This window comes from Oncorhynchus nerka, linkage group LG24 (assembly GCF_034236695.1).
Source record: "Oncorhynchus nerka isolate Pitt River linkage group LG24, Oner_Uvic_2.0, whole genome shotgun sequence".
Lineage (NCBI taxonomy): Eukaryota > Metazoa > Chordata > Actinopteri > Salmoniformes > Salmonidae > Oncorhynchus > Oncorhynchus nerka.
The window spans coordinates 47423291-47443058 of NC_088419.1; positions in this window are offsets into that span (position 1 = coordinate 47423291).

Sequence of the window (19768 nt, forward strand, 5' to 3'; positions counted from 1 at the left end):
TCTCCGAACTATTTGAGAAAATTCCCAATGTCAAACCAGTTGGAGAATGCTCCTAGAACATTACCAACATTGAAATGGAATGTAACAATGTTTGAACTTTTAGGAAACGTTCTGTTAAAGTAATAAAATACCAAGATATAAAGTTATTTTGCTCTCACCATGCTCTAAGAAATATATGGTTCTCAGAACGTTATGTGCTAGCTGGGAGAGTTGTACTAAGGATGCTACACTTCCTTCAGACAATGTTAGTCTTGGATATCCCCAAAACCTAAGACTATAAGCAACGACACAAAAGTGTACCATTCAAAGATTGCGAAAGTAAACAGTCTGGCTCGGCAGACAGAGTGTCAGCACGCTTCACTATTAAACCTTGTGCCTGGAATGATGGGATATACTTCTGATGGTTTCCATATTTGCGATGTCCCACTTTTGGGTTCTGACTGACACCGATCTGTAAATTTGGGGATAGCCCTACTGGGACATGAACCCCAGCTAGCACATTAGTTCTTTGGAAGTTGTGGGAATGTACATTTTTGGTTTCCTATTGGTTCTGGGAATGAAGCCATACATTTCCTGACCCGTAAAACGCAACGTTTTTATAACGGAAGTGAAAATGTTGCCTGTTCTGGGAACCTTCATTTTTAGGTTGCAGGGAAGGTCTGAAACATTTTATTATGGTTCCCTGACGTTTTTTACCTGGAACTTATATTTTTCTATTTTGAACAGCAGGTCATGAGCAGATGAGCTCCCACATTTTTCATAATGTTTAAAAGAAATAGATAGATTTAGAGTTAGACTAACTTAGATTTTTTGGCAGGGACATATACAGAATGCAATCCTAAACAACATAACCTAATAACTCCAAATCAAAACTCCAAACTTACAACCTGATTTTGGATGGAATTACCTGGAACACTTCCTACACCCAATGATTATTATTCCCAAACTATACAGCAAATCCTCTGGTGAACTGAGTGAGTAATGCTTAGTCTGAATCTATTTTTTTACTTTCAAAAGCCAAGAAGAAAAATATATTACAATGATATGTTTTACTTTATAAGGACTGAATGCTAAGGCTACCAAGCTTGCTTGGACAAAGACATACAACTTCAATTAGCACGGACATGTGAAGCGAGAGGTGTCGAAGCCTTTGAGCCCAACAAATGGCAGGCTACCCCAACCAAATCCCGAGGCCTTGAAACTCCTCCTGCTGTTTAGAGACTATCCACTGGCATGCAGAAATAAAAGCTTTTCCCAAGTGGGTGTGACATCTACTCCCGTTGCCTGCTGCACTGCTGCTTGGATTCCACCTGGCAATCTGTTCACCATCTGCCCTGGATGTCTACCCCCCACCCTCTCCCAATATATTCAGTGGTATTGATAACAAACACGCCCCTATAAAGAAAATAAGAATAAAAAACAGGTTAAGCCCCTGGATCGACTGTGATCTTGCAGAGTTATTCCACCTCAAGAACTGCATTTGGCTAACTCGTACTCAGACTGACTGGCTCTCGTTCAAGCAAATGAGAAATAAGTGCACTCAGGCTATCCGGAAGGCCAAGGTTAGTAACTTTAAAGAGCAGTTCTCTCACTGTGGGTCAAACCCCAAGATGTTCTGGAAAACGGTTAAAGAGCTGGAGAGTAAACCCTCCTCCTCACAGATGCCCATGTCCCTTAAAGTTGATGATGTGGTTGTTACTGACAAGAAGCACATGGCTGAGCTCTTTAATCACCACTTCATTAAGTCAGGATTCCTATTTGACTCAGCCATGCCTCCTTGCCCGTCCAACATTTCCTCATCTCCCAACCCTTCTAATGCGACTATGCCCGATGCTTCTCCCTCTTTTTCCCCTGCCTCGCTACAAAGTGTCTCCCTGCAGGCAGTCACTGAGTCTGAGGTGCTAAAGGAGCTCCTGAAACCTGACCCAAAGAAAACATCTGGGTCAGATGGTTTAGACCCTTTCTTCTTTAAGGTTGCTGCCCCTATCATCGCCAAGCTTATCCCCGACCTTTTTAACCTGTCTCTCCGTTCTGGGGAGGTTCCCATTGCTTGGAAGGCAGCCATGGTTCATCCTTTATTTAAAGGGGGAGATCAATCTGATCCTAACTGTTATATGTCTATTTCTATTTTTCCCTGTTTATCAAAAGTGTTGGAAAAACCTGTCAAAAATCAACTGACTGGCTTTCTTGATGTCTATAGTATTCTCTCTGGTATGCAATCTGGTTTCTGCTCGGGTTATGGATGTGTCACTGCAACCTTAAAGGTCCTCAATGATGTCATCATTGCCCTTGATTCTAGGCAATGTTGTGCTGCTATTTTCATTGACATGGCCAAAGCTTTTGATATGGTAGACCATTCCATTCTTGTGGGCTGGCTTAAAGAGTATTGGTGTCTCTGAGGGGTCTTTGACCTGGTTTGCTAACTACCTCTCTCACAGAGTGCAGTGTATAAAGTCAGAAAATCTGCTGTCTCAGCCACTGCCTGTCACCAAGGCAATGTGTGGCTATTTGAAGAAGGTTACTACATGATTCCATATGTGTTTTTTCATAGTTTTGATGTCTTCACTATTATTTTACAATGTAGAAAATAGTAAAAATAAAGAAAATCTCTTTAATGAGTAGGTGTTCTAAAACTTTTGACCGGTAGTGTATACAGTGTGTGTGTGTGTGTGTCTATATATGTAGTCAAGGACATTTCTAAGTGACCCCAAACCTTTGAACGGGAGTGTATATATATATATATATATATATAAACTTTTGACCGGTAGTGTATACAGTGTGTGTGTGTGTCTATATATATATATATATATATATATACACTACCGTTCAAAAGTTTGGGGTCATTTTTTTTCCAGCAAAATAACATCAAATTGGTCAGAAATACAGTGTAGATATTGTTAATGTTGTAAATGACTATCGTAGCTGGAAACGGCAGATTTTTTTAAAGGAATATCTACATAGGCGTACAGAGGCCCATTATCAGCAACCATCACTCCTGTGTTCCAAAGGCACGTTGTGTTAGCTATTCCAAGTTTATAATTTTAAAAGGCTAATTGGTCATTAGAAAACCCTTTTGCAATTGTGTTAGTGTTACGCCCCTGAAAACAGGGGAGAAATAATCACGACAGTGATACGGTGTTGTATTCTCAATTCAACGTATAGTTCAATCATTTCACAAAAGTAACACATTACAAAACAACAGAAAACCCATTATACAAATAACACAGCAAAATATCTTATTAACAACGCACATGTTCAGTACGATGCTATTCTTCACTTCAACCGAGCAGGGCTAATATTACTCTCTTCAAACTTAACTCTAACTTCCTCAAGACGTTACTAAGACACACCTTAAACACTCTTGACATGTTAGCGAGTTATAACATTTAAATTACTATTTTTATCATCAATAAAGTACTTGAAAACAGGGGAGAAATAATCACGACAGTGATACGGTGTTGTATTCTCAATTCAACTTATAGTTCAATGAGAAAAGACCGCGATTTTCCCCAGGAATATGGGTGAAGACCAGAGCAATCGATCTCCGGCACTACTTTTAGGCACTACAAAATAAAGTAATCAATATAACGTTTACACATTACTCTCACAATTCGTACCCTTTGACAGATTTTAACTTTAACACAATTATATGAATGTTATCAATCTCTATCAACTAATACTGAATGCATCTTTTTAACCTTAGATGTTTTAAGATCCCCACATACTATGAACTTACTAATACTTTTTAATGTATAACAGGCTATGAATATTTCCTTTAACCTGTCACATTAGCACAGCTGAAAACTGATTAAAGAAGCAATAAAACTGGCCTTCTTTAGACTAGTTGAGTATCTGGAGCATCAGCATTTGTGGGTTCGGTTACATGCTCAAAATGGCCAGAAACAAAGAACTTTCTTCTGAAACTCATCAGTCTTTTCTTGTTCTGAGAAATGAAGGCTAATCCATGCAAGAAATTGCCAAGAAACGGAAGATCTCGTACAACGCTGTGTACTACTCCTTCACAGAACAGCTCAAAATGGTGGGAGGCCCCGGTGCACAACTGAGCAAGAGGACAACTACACTAGTGTCTAGTTTGAGAAACAGATCGTCACAAGTCCTCAACTGGCAGCTTCATTATATAGTACCCGCAAAACACCAGTCTCAACATCTACAGTGAAGAACCCAGGGTTCTGGCCTTCTAGGCAGAGTTCCTCTGTCCAGTGTCTCTATTCTTTTGCACATCTTAATCTTTTAAGATGCTGATGTTGAGACTGGTGTTTTGCGGGTACTATTTAATGAAGCTGCCAGTTGAGTACTTGTGAGTCTTCATCCAGTAGCAGGTCACATGGACATCATGCATATGTCACAACATTCGGGGAAAATGCTTATAAGAAAACGTGTGTCCACCGATCAATAGCACCAGATACGCTCAGGAACAGGGCGCATGAGAGAGAGCGTCAGCAAGGACATTATCAACCCCCCTGATGTGCCGCACATTGAGATGGAATGCCTGTAAGAACAAATACGCTTCAGTGGCACCTGCCAATAGCCCATTAACAGGTCCAACTTGCTCACAAACTTCGCTTCTCCGACCTGATCAACGCAGTCCTCCTTACAAGGAAGAGGAAATTAATCTGGCTTAGTGACACGGTTTACCTTACGGTAGTCCGTTCAAAATCTGTTTGCCCCATCCGGTTTACTGACCAAGATACAGGGAGAAGCTCAGCAGGAGAAAGAAGGCTCTGCAATATCACTCTCCAGCATGTACATGATATCAGCATCCAGACAGATACATTTCTCTGAAGAAACTCTATGGAACCGCTGATGGATGGTGTCAGCATCCCCAACGTCAATATCGTGTTCTATTAAGTTTGTACGTGTAGGCATATCAGAAAACAAAACTGGAAAACTCTGAATCAGACTAACCAACTCGTCTCTCCTATCAGCAGGTAGATGACCGAGAAGGCTATCCAAAGCAGCCAGTGACACAGCCAATTTTTCTATCTATCTTCAGTACGCAATTGTCGGGACCAGGGACATCCTCCTCACCATGCACGAACACAGCATTCTAAAAAGAAGAACCCAGCGATTTAACTGTACCAGCCAAAATAACATGTTTAACGTCCTCGGCGGACTGCCACTATTCGACCCCAGAAGAATAGGGTTTTAGCAGATTTACAAGGCACAGTTGGTGCGCTTTCCTCCGTTCCAGAGTGGAAACTAGATAGTTTTGCTCAGTGCACTGGCGCACAACCGTATATGGACCTTGAAACTTGGTGTCACGCCCTGACCATAGAGAGCCTTTTTATTCTCTATTTTGGTTAGGTTGGGGTGTGACTAGGGTGGGTAATCTAGGTTGTTTAATTTCTATGTTGGCCTGGTATGGTTCCCAATCAGAGGCAGCAGTTTAGCCTTATCTCTGATTGGGGATCATATTTAGGCAGCCATTTCCCCACTGTTTTTTTGTGGGATCTTGTTTTTGTGTTATTGCCTGTGAGCACTCCGGAACGTCACGCTTCGTTTGTTCTTTATTGTTTTTGTGCATTTCATTGAATAAACATGTGGAACCCATATCGCGCTGCGCTTTGGTCCGAGTATGCTTACGATGATCGTGACACTTGGCTTGAAAAGGAGAATCAATAATTGGCAGCAGAGCAATAACCTGGTCACCTGGACTAAAGGGAAGAGGCTCAGCTTGCTGATAAAATATTTATTTCATCCTCCCCTGTGAAACTGTCAGCTTCTCTTTAGCCATCTCACCAGCGGCGTACAGTCGTCGCCGGAATGCACATCCATAAGATAACTGGGTGGCTTGGGAGACTCCCAGTCATCCTGGAGCATTGCTAGAAGCCCACGCCCACCATGTCCGAACACTACAGTAGGTAATTTGGACGTAAATCTGTGCTCTCCTGTGAAACCTCCCTGGTGGCTAACAGAAACTATGCCAACCCCTCCTCCCAATCCTTATCCATCTCCGTACAATAAGCTCTCAACAAAGACTTACGTGTTTGATGGAAACGTTCCAGCACTCTTTGACTCTGCGCATGATAGGCGATAGCCAAACTGGGTTTAAAATGGAGCTGTTGAAGAACCTTCCCAAACAGATTTGAGGTGAAATTAGCACCTTGGTCAATCTGAATAATCTTAGGGGTTGCAAACAGCGAGTCAAAGCTTTTAGCACGGACTTAGTCTTGATAGACTGGAGAGGATAGGCAGCAGGAAACCTAGTGGTCTGACACATCGAAGTGAACAGCTAACTACTACCATTTTTAGAGTGAGGCAGAGGGCCAACACAGTCAACAATCAGATACTCAAAAGGCTGGCTGACTTCCGGAATAGGAAACAACAGTACCGGCTTAATAGCTTGATTAGGTTTACCTGTTAATTGACAGGTGTGACAGGTTTTGATGAACGCAGAAACATTCCTCTTTAATCTAAGCCATGAGAAATGTCTCAGTATGCGGATTGTAGGTTTTCCTCACGCCCAGATGTCCAGCAACATTGTTGTGGGAAGTTTTCAACACCAACTCACAAAACTTAACTGTTACAACAACCTGACTAATAGCCTCACCCATCAGGACATCATCCTGGAAAGAAATTGCCATGGGCGACATCTCCCAACTGTTCCACAGGCACAACATGGTCACGCAACTCTTCTAATGTGGGGTCAGCCCACAGATAACGGGATAACAGGGAAAGTGGTGACAGATTTCTTTGTAACATTATCGTTAGCCAGCGCAGTGACCAGGTCGCCATGGCTCATGGAACATATCACCGCGCACGCTACAAACGACGACTTAGTGGAAACCACTAGAGACAGAGACATGACAGGCCATACATGCTAACTAGCCAAGTTATTCCCAAGGATAACGTTGATACCCTTAACAACGCACCCCTACAACAAGCTTGCCTTTCACCAATTCAGAATCCAACATCAGTTTATGCAATGAAACTGACAGTGTTCAACCCGATTCCCCTAATTAAAGCACTATTCCCCAAATCAGTCTCAGCAGAGAAGGGTAACACAGACTAACAAACGACTCAGAGGCACCTGTGTCCCTCAGGATCTTCACTGGCACTGGGTTGTTACTTTCAAACACAAAACCCTCTTAATGACAGGTATATAATCTGGTTCAATTGGGACTTTCACATGCACCTGGGTATGAGACGGACTGACGGGAGTGAACGGATGTGGGATAGGCACTGATAACGCCATAGGCTTAACCTCTTCAACCTATGGGGGCGCTGTGTCATTATTGGATAAAAAGACGTGCCCGTTTTAAGCACAATATTTTGTCACGAAAAGATGCTCGACTATGCATGGAATTGACAGCCTTGGAAAGACAAAACTCTGACGTCTCCAAAACTGCAAAGATATTATCTGTGAGTGCCCCAGAACTAATGCAACAGGCGAAACCAAGATGAAGTTTCATACAGGAAATGCCCCAGATTCTGAAGGCGCTGTGTTCCAATGTCTCCTTATATGGCTGTGAATGCGCCAGGAATGAGCCTGCGCTTTCTGTCTATTCCCGAGGTGTCTGCAGCATTGTGACGTGTTTGTAGGCATATCATTGGAAGATTGACCATAAAGAGACTACATTTACCTGGTGTCCCGCCCGGTGTCCTGTGTGCGTAATCTGTAGGTCCATGCGCGTTCCATTTCTTCAGAAGAGAAAGTAAACTGCCACGATGGATTTTATCGTCGATAGATATGTGAAAAACACCTTGAGGATTGATTCTAAACATCGGTTTGCCATGTTTCTGTCGATATTATGGAGTTAATTTGGAAAAAAGTTTGTGTTTTAATGACTTCTTTTTTTCTTTTTTTCCTTACCCAAACGTGATGAACAAAACGGAGCGATTAGTCGACACAAATAATATTTTTTGTAAAAACGGAACATTTGCTATCTGAGTCTCCTCATTGAAAACATCTGAAGTTCTTCAAAGGTAAATGATTTTATTTGAATTCTTTTCTGGTTTTTGTGGAAAATGTTGCATGCTGAAATAGAGGCATAATCCTATGCTAGGCTAATACTAATACTAATACTGTTACACAAATGCTTGTTTAGCTATGGTTCAAAAGCATATTTTGAAAATCTGAGATGACAGTGTTGTTAACAAAAGGCTAAGCTTGAGAGCAAATAGATTAATTTCATTTCATTTGCGATTTTCATGAATAGTTAACGTTGTGTTATGCTAATGAGCTTGCGGATAGATTTACACAATCCTGGATGCAGGTTTTTTTCCGTAGCTAAACGTGACGCAGAAAACGGAGCGATTTGTCCTAAACAAATAATCTTTCAGGAAAAACTGAACATTTGCTATCTGAGAGTCTCCTCATTGAAAACATCCGAAGTTCTTCAAAGGTAAATGATTTTATTTGAATGCTTTTTCTGGTTTTTGTGAAAATGTTGCCTGCTGAATGCTAACGCTAAATGCTACGCTAAATGCTACGTTAGCTATCAATACTGTTACACAAATGCTTGTTTTGCAATGGTTGAGAAGCATATTTTGAAAATCTGAGAAGACAGTGTTGTTAACAAAAGGCTAAGCTTGAGAGCAAATAGATTCATTTCATTTCATTTGCGATTTTCATGAATAGTTAACGTTGCGTTATGGTAATGAGCTTGAGGCTGTAGTCACGATACCGGATCCGGGATGGCTCGACGCAAGAAGTTAACATTAGCGCGAGTACTGAATTTACTCTTGGTCCTGAGAACAGGACATTCGTTTTTCCAATGTCCTGAACCCTGACAGTAGTGACACTCTTGACTGAAGTCAGCTGTACTACAGGAGCCAGGCTCTACTCTAGATGAATGAAGCTCTGCCTGTGAACCAGTGTCTCGGTAGGTGAGGCCCAAATCTCTCCCAACTCCCACTCACTCCGAATACGGGGCTGCCGCTTATGTGAGTTAAAACATACTTGTCCGCCAAAACCGCAGCTTGGGAGGGTTGTCACTCTACCATGTTCCAAACTGCCTCTGGAAGCAACATCGGCACAAGATCTGTTCGTCGGGAGCTTCATGAAATGGGTTTCCATGGCCAAGCAGCCGCGCACAAGACTATGCCCAATTACAAGTGCCGGCTGGAGTGGTGTAAAGCTTGCCGCCATTGGACTCTGGAGAAATGGAAATGCGTTCTCTGGAGTGATGAATTATGCTTCACCATCTGGCAGTCCGACAAACGAATCTGGGTTTGGCGGATGCCAGGAGAACGCTACCTGCCCGAATGCATAGTGCCAACTGTAAAGATTGGTGGAGGAGGAATAATGGTATGGGGCTGTTTTTCATGGTTTGGGCTAGGCCCCTTAGTTCCATTGAAGGGAAATCTTAACGCTACAGCATACAGTGACATTCTAGACGATTATGTGCTTCCAACTTTGTGGCAACAGTTTGGAGAAGCCCCTTTCCTATTTCAGCATAGCAATGCACCTGTGCACAAAGCGAGGGCCATACAGAAATTATTTGTCAAGATTGGTGTGGAAGACCTTGACAGAGCCCTGACCTCAACCCCATCAAACACCTTTGGGATGAATATGAATGCCAATTGCGAGCCAGGCCTAATCGTCCAACATCAGTTCCCCACCTCACTAATGCTCTTGTGGCTGATGGCTGAATGGAAGAGAGTCCCCGCAGCAATGTTCCAACATCTAGTGGAAAGCCTTCCCAGAAGAATGGAAGCTGTTAGCAGCAAAGGCGGGACCAACTCCATATTAATGGCCATGATTTCTGAATGAGCTGTTTGACGAGTAGGCGTCCACATACTTTTGGTCATGTAGTGTATCTTGATAAGGTAAGTATTCAACCCCCTGAGTCAACACGTTAGAATTACCTTGGGCAGCGATTACAACTGTGAGTCTTTCTGGGTAAGTCTCTAAGAAATTTGCACACCTGGATTTTACAATATTTGCACATGATTCTTTTAAACATTCTTCAAGCTCTGTCAAGTTGGTTGTTGATCATCAAATACATTTTATTTATATAGCCCTTCATTCATCAGCTGATATCTCAAAGTGCTGTACAGAAACCCAGCCTAAAACCGCAAACAGCAAGCAATGCAGGTGTAGAAGCACGGTGGCTAGGAAAAACTCCCTAGAAAGGCCAAAACCTAGGAAGAAACCTAGAGAGGAACCAGGCTATGAGGGGTGGCCAGTCCTCTTCTGGCTGTGCCGGGTGGAGATTATAACAGAACATGGCCAAGATGTTCAAATGTTCATAAAGGACCAGCATGGTCAAATAATGATAATCACAGTAGTTGTCGAGGGTGCAATAAGTCAGCACCTCAGGAGTAAATGTTAGTTGGCTTTTCATAGCCGATCATAAAGAGTATCTCTACTGCTCCTGCTGTCTCTAGAGAGTTGAAAACAGCAGTTCTGGGACAGGTAGCACGTCCGGTGAACAGGTCAGGGTTCCAAAGCCTCAGGCAGAACAGTTGAAACTGGAGCAGCAGCACTGTCAGGTGGACTGGGGACAGCAAGGAGTCATCATGCCAGGTAGTCCTGAGGCATGGTTCTAGAGCTCAGGTCCTCCGAGATAGAGAAAGAGAGATTTAGAGAGAGCATACTTAAATTCACACAGGGCACCGGATAAGACAGGAGAAGTACTCCAGATATAACAGACTGACCCTAGCCCCCCGACACATAAACTACTGCAGCATAAATACAGGAGGCTGAGACAGGATGGGTCGGGAGACACTGGCCCCGTCCGACGTTACCCCCGGACAGGGCTAATCAGGCAGGATATAACCTCACCCACTTTGCCAAAGCACAGCGCCCACATCACTAGAGGGATATCTTCAACCCCCAACTTACCACCCTGAAACAAGGCCGAGTATAGCCCACAAAGATCTCCGCCACGGCACAATCCAAGGGGGGGCACCAATCCAGACAGGAAGATCACGTCAGTGACTCAACCCACTCAAGTGACGCACCCCTCCCAGGGACGGCATGGAGGAGCACCAGTAAGCCAGTGACTCAGCCCCTGTAATAGGGTTAGAGGCAGAGAATCCCAGTGGAAAGAGGGGAACCGGCCAGGCAGAGACCGCAAGGGTCATTGATCATTGCTTGGCAGCCATTTCCACGTTTTGCCATAATCTCAGCTCAGTGGTCACCATAGCAACACCCACCCGTAGCACACGCTCCAGCAGGTATATTTCACTTGTCATCCCCAAAGCCAACACCTGCTTTGGCCGCCTTTCCTTCCAGTTCTCTGCTGCCAATGACTGGGAAAAATGGCAAAAATCACTAAAGCTGGAGACTTATATCTCCCTCTCTAACTTTAAGCATCAGCTGTCAGAGCAGCTTACCGATCACTGTGTACACAGCCCATCTGTAAATAGCACACCCAACTACCTCATCCCCATATTGTTATTTATAAAATATTTTTGCTCTTTTGCACCCCAGTATCTCTACTTGCACATTATCATCTGCACATCTATCACTCCAGTGTTAATGATACATTGTAATTATTTCGCCTCTATGGCCTATTTATTGCCTTACCTCCCTAATCTTACTACATTTGTACACTGTATATAGATTTTTCTATTGTGTTATTGACTGTACGTTTGTTTATCCCATGTGTAACTCTATGTTGTTGTTTTTGTCGCACTGCTTTGCTTTATCTTGCCCAGGTAGCAGTTGTAAATGAGAACTTTTTCTCACCTGGCCTACCTACTTAAATAAAGGTGAAATAAAAAAATTAAAAAATTCTGTTAATTTTATCCCCCCAAAATACCTAGTCCTTGCCGATGACAAGCATACCCATAACATGATGCACCCACCCACACGCTTGAAAATATAAAGAGTGGTACTCAGTGATGTATTGTGTTGGATTTGCCTCAGACCTAACACTTCGTATTCAGGACATAAAGTACATTTCTTTGCCTCATTTTTTTTACAGTTTTACTTTAGTGCCTTATTGCAAACAGGGTGGACGTTTTGGAATATTTATATTATGTACAGGCTTCCTTCTTTTCATTCTGTCAATTAGGTTAGTATTGTGGCTTAACTAGAATGTTGTTGATCCATCCTCAGTTTTCTCCTATTACAGCCATTAAACTCTAACTGTTGTATAGTTTTTTGGCCTTATGGTGAAGTCACTCAGCAGGTACCTTCCTCTCCGGCAACTGAGATAGGAAGGACACCTGTATCTTTGTAGTGACTTGGTGTATTGATACACCATCCAACATGTAATTATTAACTTCACCACGCTCAAAGGGATATTCAATGTATGCTTTTTATTTATCAATATACCAATCGGTGCACTTCTTTGCGAGGCATTGGTGACACTAGGATGATCCTTTCCTGTCTGTCTCAGTATCTGCCTGGCCAACACCCATTCACTGAAGCACTGTAGACTCCAGTACATGTTAGTCACTATGCCATATAGTGCCACACCCAAATCAAAAAAGGAAAAAGACTGCTCATTCACAGAAAAAGGTAGGAATCCAACTGTAGTAACGTGATACAAAATTATACACTGCTCAAAAAATAAAGGGAACACTAAAATAACACATCCTAGATCTGAATGAATGAAATATTCTTATTAAATACTTTTTTCTTTACATAGTTGAATGTGCTGACAACAAAATCACACAAAAATTATCAATGGAAATCAAATGTATCAACCCATGGAGGTCTGGATTTGGAGTCACACTCAAAATTAAAGTGGAAAACCACACTACAGGCTGATCCAACTTTGATGTAATGTCATTAAAAGAAGTCAAAATGAGGCTCAGTAGTGTGTGTGGCCTCCACGTGCCTGTATGACCTCCCTACAATGCCTGGGCATGCTCCTGATGAGGTGGCGGATGGTCTCCTGAGGGATCTCCTCCCAGACCTGGACTAAAGCATCCGCCAACTCCTGGACAGTCTGTGGTGCAACGTGGCGTTGGTGGATGGAGCGAGACATGATGTCCCAGATGTGCTCAATTGGATTCAGGTCTGGGGAACGGGCGGGCCAGTCCATAGCATCAATGCCTTCCTCTTGCAGGAACTGCTGACACACTCCAGCCACATGAGGTCTAGCATTGTCTTGCATTAGGAGGAACCCAGGGCCAACCGCACCAGCATATGGTCTCACAAGGGGTCTGAGGATCTCATCTCGGTACCTAATGGCAGTCAGGCTACCTCTGGAGAGCACATGGAGGGCTGTGCGGCCCCCCAAAGAAATGCCACCCTACACCATGACTGACCCACCGCCAAACCGGTCATGCTGGAGGATGTTGCAGGCAGCAGAACGTTCTCCACGGCGTCTCCAGACTCTGTCACGTGCTCAGTGTGAACCTGCTTTCATCTGTGAAGAGCACAGGGCGTCAGTGGCGAATTTGCCAATCTTGGTGTTCTGCACGGTGTTCTGCACGTCCTGCACTGTGTTGGGCTGTAAGCACAACCCCCACCTGTAGAAGTCAGGCCCTCATACCACCCTCATGGAGTCTGTTTCTGACCGTTTGAGCAGACACATGCACATTTGTGGCCTGCTGGAGGTCATTTTGCAGGGCTCTGGCAGTGCTCCTCCTTGCACAAAGGCGGAGGTAGCGGTCCTGCTGCTGGGTTGTTGCCCTCCTACTGCCTCCTCCACGTCTCCTGATGTACTGGCCTGTCTCCTGGTAGCACCTCCATGCTCTGGACACTACGCTGACAGACCACAGCAAACCTTCTTGCCACAGCTCGCATTGATGTACCATCCTGGATGAGCTGCACTACCTGAGCCACTTGTGTGGGTTGTAGACTCCGTCTCATGCTACCACTAGAGTGAAAGCACCGCCAGCATTCAAAAGTGACCAAAACATCAGCCAGGAAGCATAGGAACTGAGAAGTGGCCTGGTCACCACCTGCAGAACCACTCCTTTATTGGGGGTGTCTTGCTAAATGCCTATAATTTCCACCTGTTGTCTATTCCATTTGCACAACAGCATATGAAATGTATTGTCAATCAGTGTTGCTTCCTAAGTTGACAGTTTGATTTCACAGAAGTGTGATTGACTTGGAGTTACATTGTGTTGTTTAAGTGTTCCCTTTATTTTTTTGAGCAGTGTATAATATATTCCTATTATTGTTTGTCCTGTATGTGTATACAATGTGTGTGTGTGTGTGTGTGTGTGTGTGTGAATCACAGAGCCCCAGGTCTCTCAGATGTTGGATGACATCACTGTCTCGCACCATATTGCTCTTCCACTCTTCCTCTCCTGCTGAGGGATATGTAGGACAGAGAGAGAGAAAGCGAGAAAGTGACACTCACACACACACACACAAACAGACAGAGGAAATAATCATGGGGGGTGTCTAATGAGGATAGGAGGCGTGGTGATGGCACATTAAAGACAGGACCACTGACAGCAGCACACATCGCCAGAACAAAAGACAGCAACACTTTTAATACAATGACAATTGTTGGAGTTAAACAATGGCCCCCGCTACAGAGGTTTAATTAAGGGTGAGAAAGATGAGTGTGTCTGCACTTCACCTTAACGAATTTCTGTTTTTGGTTGTTGTCACTACGGCTAGATATTTTAGTATCGAAAATAACCTTACAATGGCGTTCGTTCATTATTTTTTAGGACATATCTACAATAGACAGGGCCTGACAGAGACAAGTCAATAGTTGGAATGTTACTTGTCACCCATGCTCACACTTTACCTGTCAAAGTAAAACTTAACTACAGTCAGTTAGCTAGTTTGTTAGCTACAGTTAGTTCATTTAGCTAACAGCCTTTGGAAGCAAGGTCAGCACAATAACTGTTTGTCGAGGGCTTCATGAAATGGGTTTCCATGATCGAGCAGCCACACAAAAGCCTAAGCTCACCATGCACAATGCCAAAAGAGGTCCATAAAGAAATGGTTTGTCGAGATCGGTGTGGAAGAACTTGCCTGGCTTGCACAGAACCCTGACCTCAACCCCATCCAACACCTTTGGAATGATTTGGAAGGCCGACTGCGAGCTAGACCTAATCGCCCAAAATCAGTTCTCGACTTCGCTCTTGTGGCTGAATGGAAGCAAGTCTCCACAGCAATGTTCTAACATCTAGTGGAAAGCCTTCCCAGAAGAGTGGAGGCTGTTATAGCAGCAAAGGGGGACCAACTCCATATTAATGCCCATTATTTTGGAATGAGATGTTTGACGAGCAGGTGTCCACATACTTTTGGTCATGTAATGTATGGATGTGAATGTTTCTAAAATGACATATTCTGATGTTTTTTGAGCCTTTTTCCATAGCCCACATACTGCAGAATGCACAATGAAGAAGTCTATTGTGGTTGGGGTAAGTTTCTCAAATCCAGGTGAAATCGCTAAAAAAGTGTCTGGACCCTTCTATAACATGCCATTTACATAAAAAATACAAAATAGTTAACCAATCCTTTAAAATGCACTTACTATACTATTAATTTATTTAATAAGGATGGTATAACAAAGTAACTGTAAAGTGTACGCATTCTATGTATCAACTTTACATCAAGATGTTGTATAAAATATATGATTAAATATGAGAATACTTTTGTGAAGATAGCCATGTGATTTTAGCCTTCTAAATTAGAAAAAAAAATCCAGTCAGTAACCATGCCCAACTGAGCACAGTCATTGTGTCGGAGTGATGGAACGCCCCCTTTTTACCTGAGGATAAAAGCCATGGTAACGAAATTTAAATTAGACTAAGTAGAGGGACGGTGAGCTGAACATGAAGAATGATTGAAACTACCAGACCAGAAAGCGTGGAGCGGTGGCTACATGTTGAAATGACTAGAAACTCTGAAACTCTGAACACAAGTGAAGAAGATGAAGACTAGACCAGAACATTCACAGTCTGTAACTGTGCATGTAAAAGTGGTCCAAGAACTTTGACTAAAGACACAAGGTTGGAAGGAAGAATCCCCATCTCAGACTATCATTGGTACATCTGAAGTATCTATTCCAACGAACACTCCAAGACCAGCCGAGTCTCACACCAAAGTGGGATGGGACACTCAAACCCTTTTTTAGAAAGTGGCTCAACAGAGAGACGATGATCAAGGACAGCTACGGGTGAATATATAGTTGAAGTCGGAAGTTTACATACACCTTAGGCAAATACAAATACTCAGTTTTTCACAAATCCTGACTTTTAATCCAAGTAAGAATTCCCTGTTTTAGGTCAGTTAGGATCACCACTTTATTTTAAGAATGTGAAATGTCAGAATAATAGTAGAGAGGATGATTTATTTCAGCTTGTATTTCTTTCATCACATTCCCAGTGGGTCAGAAGTTTATATACACTCAATTAGTATTTGGTAGCATTTTCCATAAATTGTTTAATCTGTGTCAAACATTTCGGGTAGCCTTCCACAAGCTTCCCACAATAAGTTGGGTGAGTTTTGGCCATTTGGTCAATAACAAAATACTTATTTTCCACCATAATTTGCAAATAAATAAATTAAAAATCCTACAATGTGATTTTCTGGAGAAAAAAATTATCATTTTGTCCGTCATAGTTGAAGTGTACCTATGATGAAAATTGCAGGCCTCTCTCATCTTTTTAAGTGGGTGAACTTGCACAATTGGTGGCTGACTAAATACTTTTTTGCCCCACTGTATGTGTAACAAGCCGTCATATCTTGCCAGTCCACTAGGGACTTTTATCTCACATAAGTGTGAATGTGTATTCTGTGTTATTATTTATTTAGTTAGTAAATAAATAATTAAGCCAATTTGTGTATTGCTGATTGATCAGTAAGGTTAGGGTTCTTGCAGATGTCAAGGAGCATGCAACATTCAGAATGAGACTGATGAGGTAATGATTAATAAGGGACCGTTATTGATGTAACATATATTTATAGACATGTGTCTTTTGAGTTTAAGTCAGGAGATAGTAACTCGTTAAACAACGTTTCCCGTGGTGCCCGAAATTCCTAATGAGTTCATTGTTACATGATTAATTTAGTCGAGTAACAATTAAACATAGTTAATTGATTTGATAACAGTCATCACAGTAATGCAAGTCACATCACGACATTGTTGTCTCTTCTTCCTGACTCAGGTGTATAAGGCGAGGGTGGAAAAAAACAAACATAAAATTGCATAATGTGCTAATTCATTTTATTTTTCAAAAATAAATTATTGTTGACTTACATCTCAAGGCCATGCATGCAAGAAGTCTTGGCATGGTGCACACATATTTCTATGTCCGTTTGATTGAAGACTTCAATCTGTCTTTTTTCCTGGCAACTGATTGCTTCTAGAAAGAAAGAGAAAGAACAACATGAGCTAGCTGCTAGTTTAAAGCAATGAAAGATTGTTACAAATCATGAATTTATTGGCTACATTTATGTAAATTATACATGCATTTGCTTACCTTGTCAAGCTTGAGTGCACCACAAACATCTTTCCAATGTGTTGATGCGTCTTCATCTCCATGCAGACTCTTCCAACACCACGGGTAGGGAAAAGGTATCGTTCTGCAAAAGTGATGTTTTGCTTTGATGCCAAGTAAGCTCATATTATTGCTACCTTCGCTGTTGTGCTAGCTAACATGATACTGAACAGTGACGCTAGCATATTGACATGCATATACCGTGCAATCGGAAAGTATTCAGACCCCTTGACTTTTTCCACTTTTTGTTACGTTACAGCCTAATTCTAAAATGTATTGAATTGTTTTTTTTCCCTCAAAAATCTACACACAATACCACATAATGACAAAGCAAAAACAGGTTTACATATTTTTGCAAATGTATTAAAAATAAAAAACTGAAATATCACATTTACATAGGTATTCAGACCGTTTACTCAGTTTACTTTGTTGAAGCACCTTTAACAACAATTACAGACTCAAATATTTTTGGGTATGACTCTACAAGCTCGACACCTGTATTTGGGGAATTTATCCCATTCCTCTTTGCAGATCAGAGTGGCAGGGTAGCCTAGTAGTTAGAGTGTTGGCCTAGTAACCGGAAGGTTGCAAGTTCAAATCCCTGAGCTGACAAGGTTTAAATCTGTCGTTTTCTGCCCCTGAACAGGCAGTTAACCCACTGTTCCTAAAGCTGTCATTCAAAATAAGAATTTGTTCTTAACTGACTTGGCTAGTTAAATAAAGGTATAAATAAAAAATAAAAAATTATTATCCCGTACCCTCCTTATTCACCCTACTTTCCATGTGTCTAGGAATAAGCCCGTGTCTCACAGTCCTTTGTCTTCTGTCCCTAGGCCCACCCCCCCCTCCTGGGTGTGGATGGCCATCCGGCATACATGGTAAAATGCCTCCTGGGTGTTCGACCATGGGGCAGGGATTTCCAGTACCTGGTTGACTGGGAGGGTTACGGCCCAGAGGAGAGGTGCTGGGTTCCGGCTAGTGACATCCTGGATCTAGCCCTCATTGCCGACTGCCACCGCCGACACCCTGGTCAACCAGGTATGTGCCCCTGGGGGGGTATTGTCACACAATGATCTGGTTCACCTGTCCTTGTGATTATCTCCACACCCTCCAGGTGTTGCTTATTATCCCCGGTGTATTTATTCCTTTGTTTCCTGTCTCTCTGTGCCAGTTCGTCTTGTTTGCCAAGTCAACCAGCAATTTTCCTTGCTCCTATTTTTCCCAGACTCTGTTTGTTTCTAGTCCTCCTGGTTTCTGACCCCTGCCTGGCCTGACCTCGAGACTTCATATCGCCTGGTACTGTTCGGACTCTGACCTGGTTTATGAACCCTCGCCTGTCCCCGACCTGCTTTTGCCTACTCCCTTTGTTATAATAAATATCGGAGCTCAACCATCTGCCTCCTGTGTCTGCATTTGGGTCTCGCCTTGTGCCCTTATAAACAAAGCTAATCTGAGGAAAACGATACTGAAGTTCTACCAGCATATTGACTGAGGTACTCGCTCTAAAAAACAGTGTACTCTCCTTTTTGAAATGCCTACAAGGCCCTCCCTTCTGAAAATCTGATCACGACTCCATTTTGCTCCTCCTTTCCTATAGGCAGAAACTCAAAAAGGAAGTACCCGTTCTACGGACTATTCAATGCTGGTCTGACCAATCGGAATCCATGCTTCAAGATTGTTTTGATCACGCGGACTGGGATATGTTCCGGATAGCCTCTGAGAATAACATCGACGAATACAGGGATATGGTGACTGAGTTTTCAGGAAACTATTTTGCCCCACTGTATGTGTCAGGGTCTACAGACAATCACAGACTGCAAAGGGAAAACCAGCCACGCCGCAGACAGCAATGTCTTGCTTCTGGGTAAGCTAAACACCGTATTCGCCCGCTTTGAGGATAACACAGTGCCACTGACGCGGCCAGCTACCAAGGACTGTGGGGTCTCCTTCTCCGTGGCCGACGTGAGTAAGACATTTAAGCGTGTTAACCTTCGCAAGGCTGCCGGCCCAGACGCCATCCCTAGCCGCACCCTCAGAGCATGCGCAGACCAGCTGACTGGAGTGTTTACGGACATGTTCAATCTCTCCGTATCCCAGTCTGCTGTCCCCACATGCTTCAAGATGTCCACCATTGTTCCTGTACCCAAATAAGCAAAGGTAACTGAACTAAATGACTATCGGCCTGTAGCAGTCACTTCTGTCATCATGAAGTGCTTTGAGAGACTAGTCAAGTATCATATTGCCTCTATCTTACCTGACACCCTAGACTCACTTCAAATTGCTTGCCGCCCCAATAGATCGACAGACGATGCAATCGCCATCGCACTGCACACTGTCCTATCCCATCTGGACAAGAGGAATACCTATGTAAGAATACTGTTAATTGATATTAGCTCAGTATTCAACACTATAGTACCCTCCAAGCTCA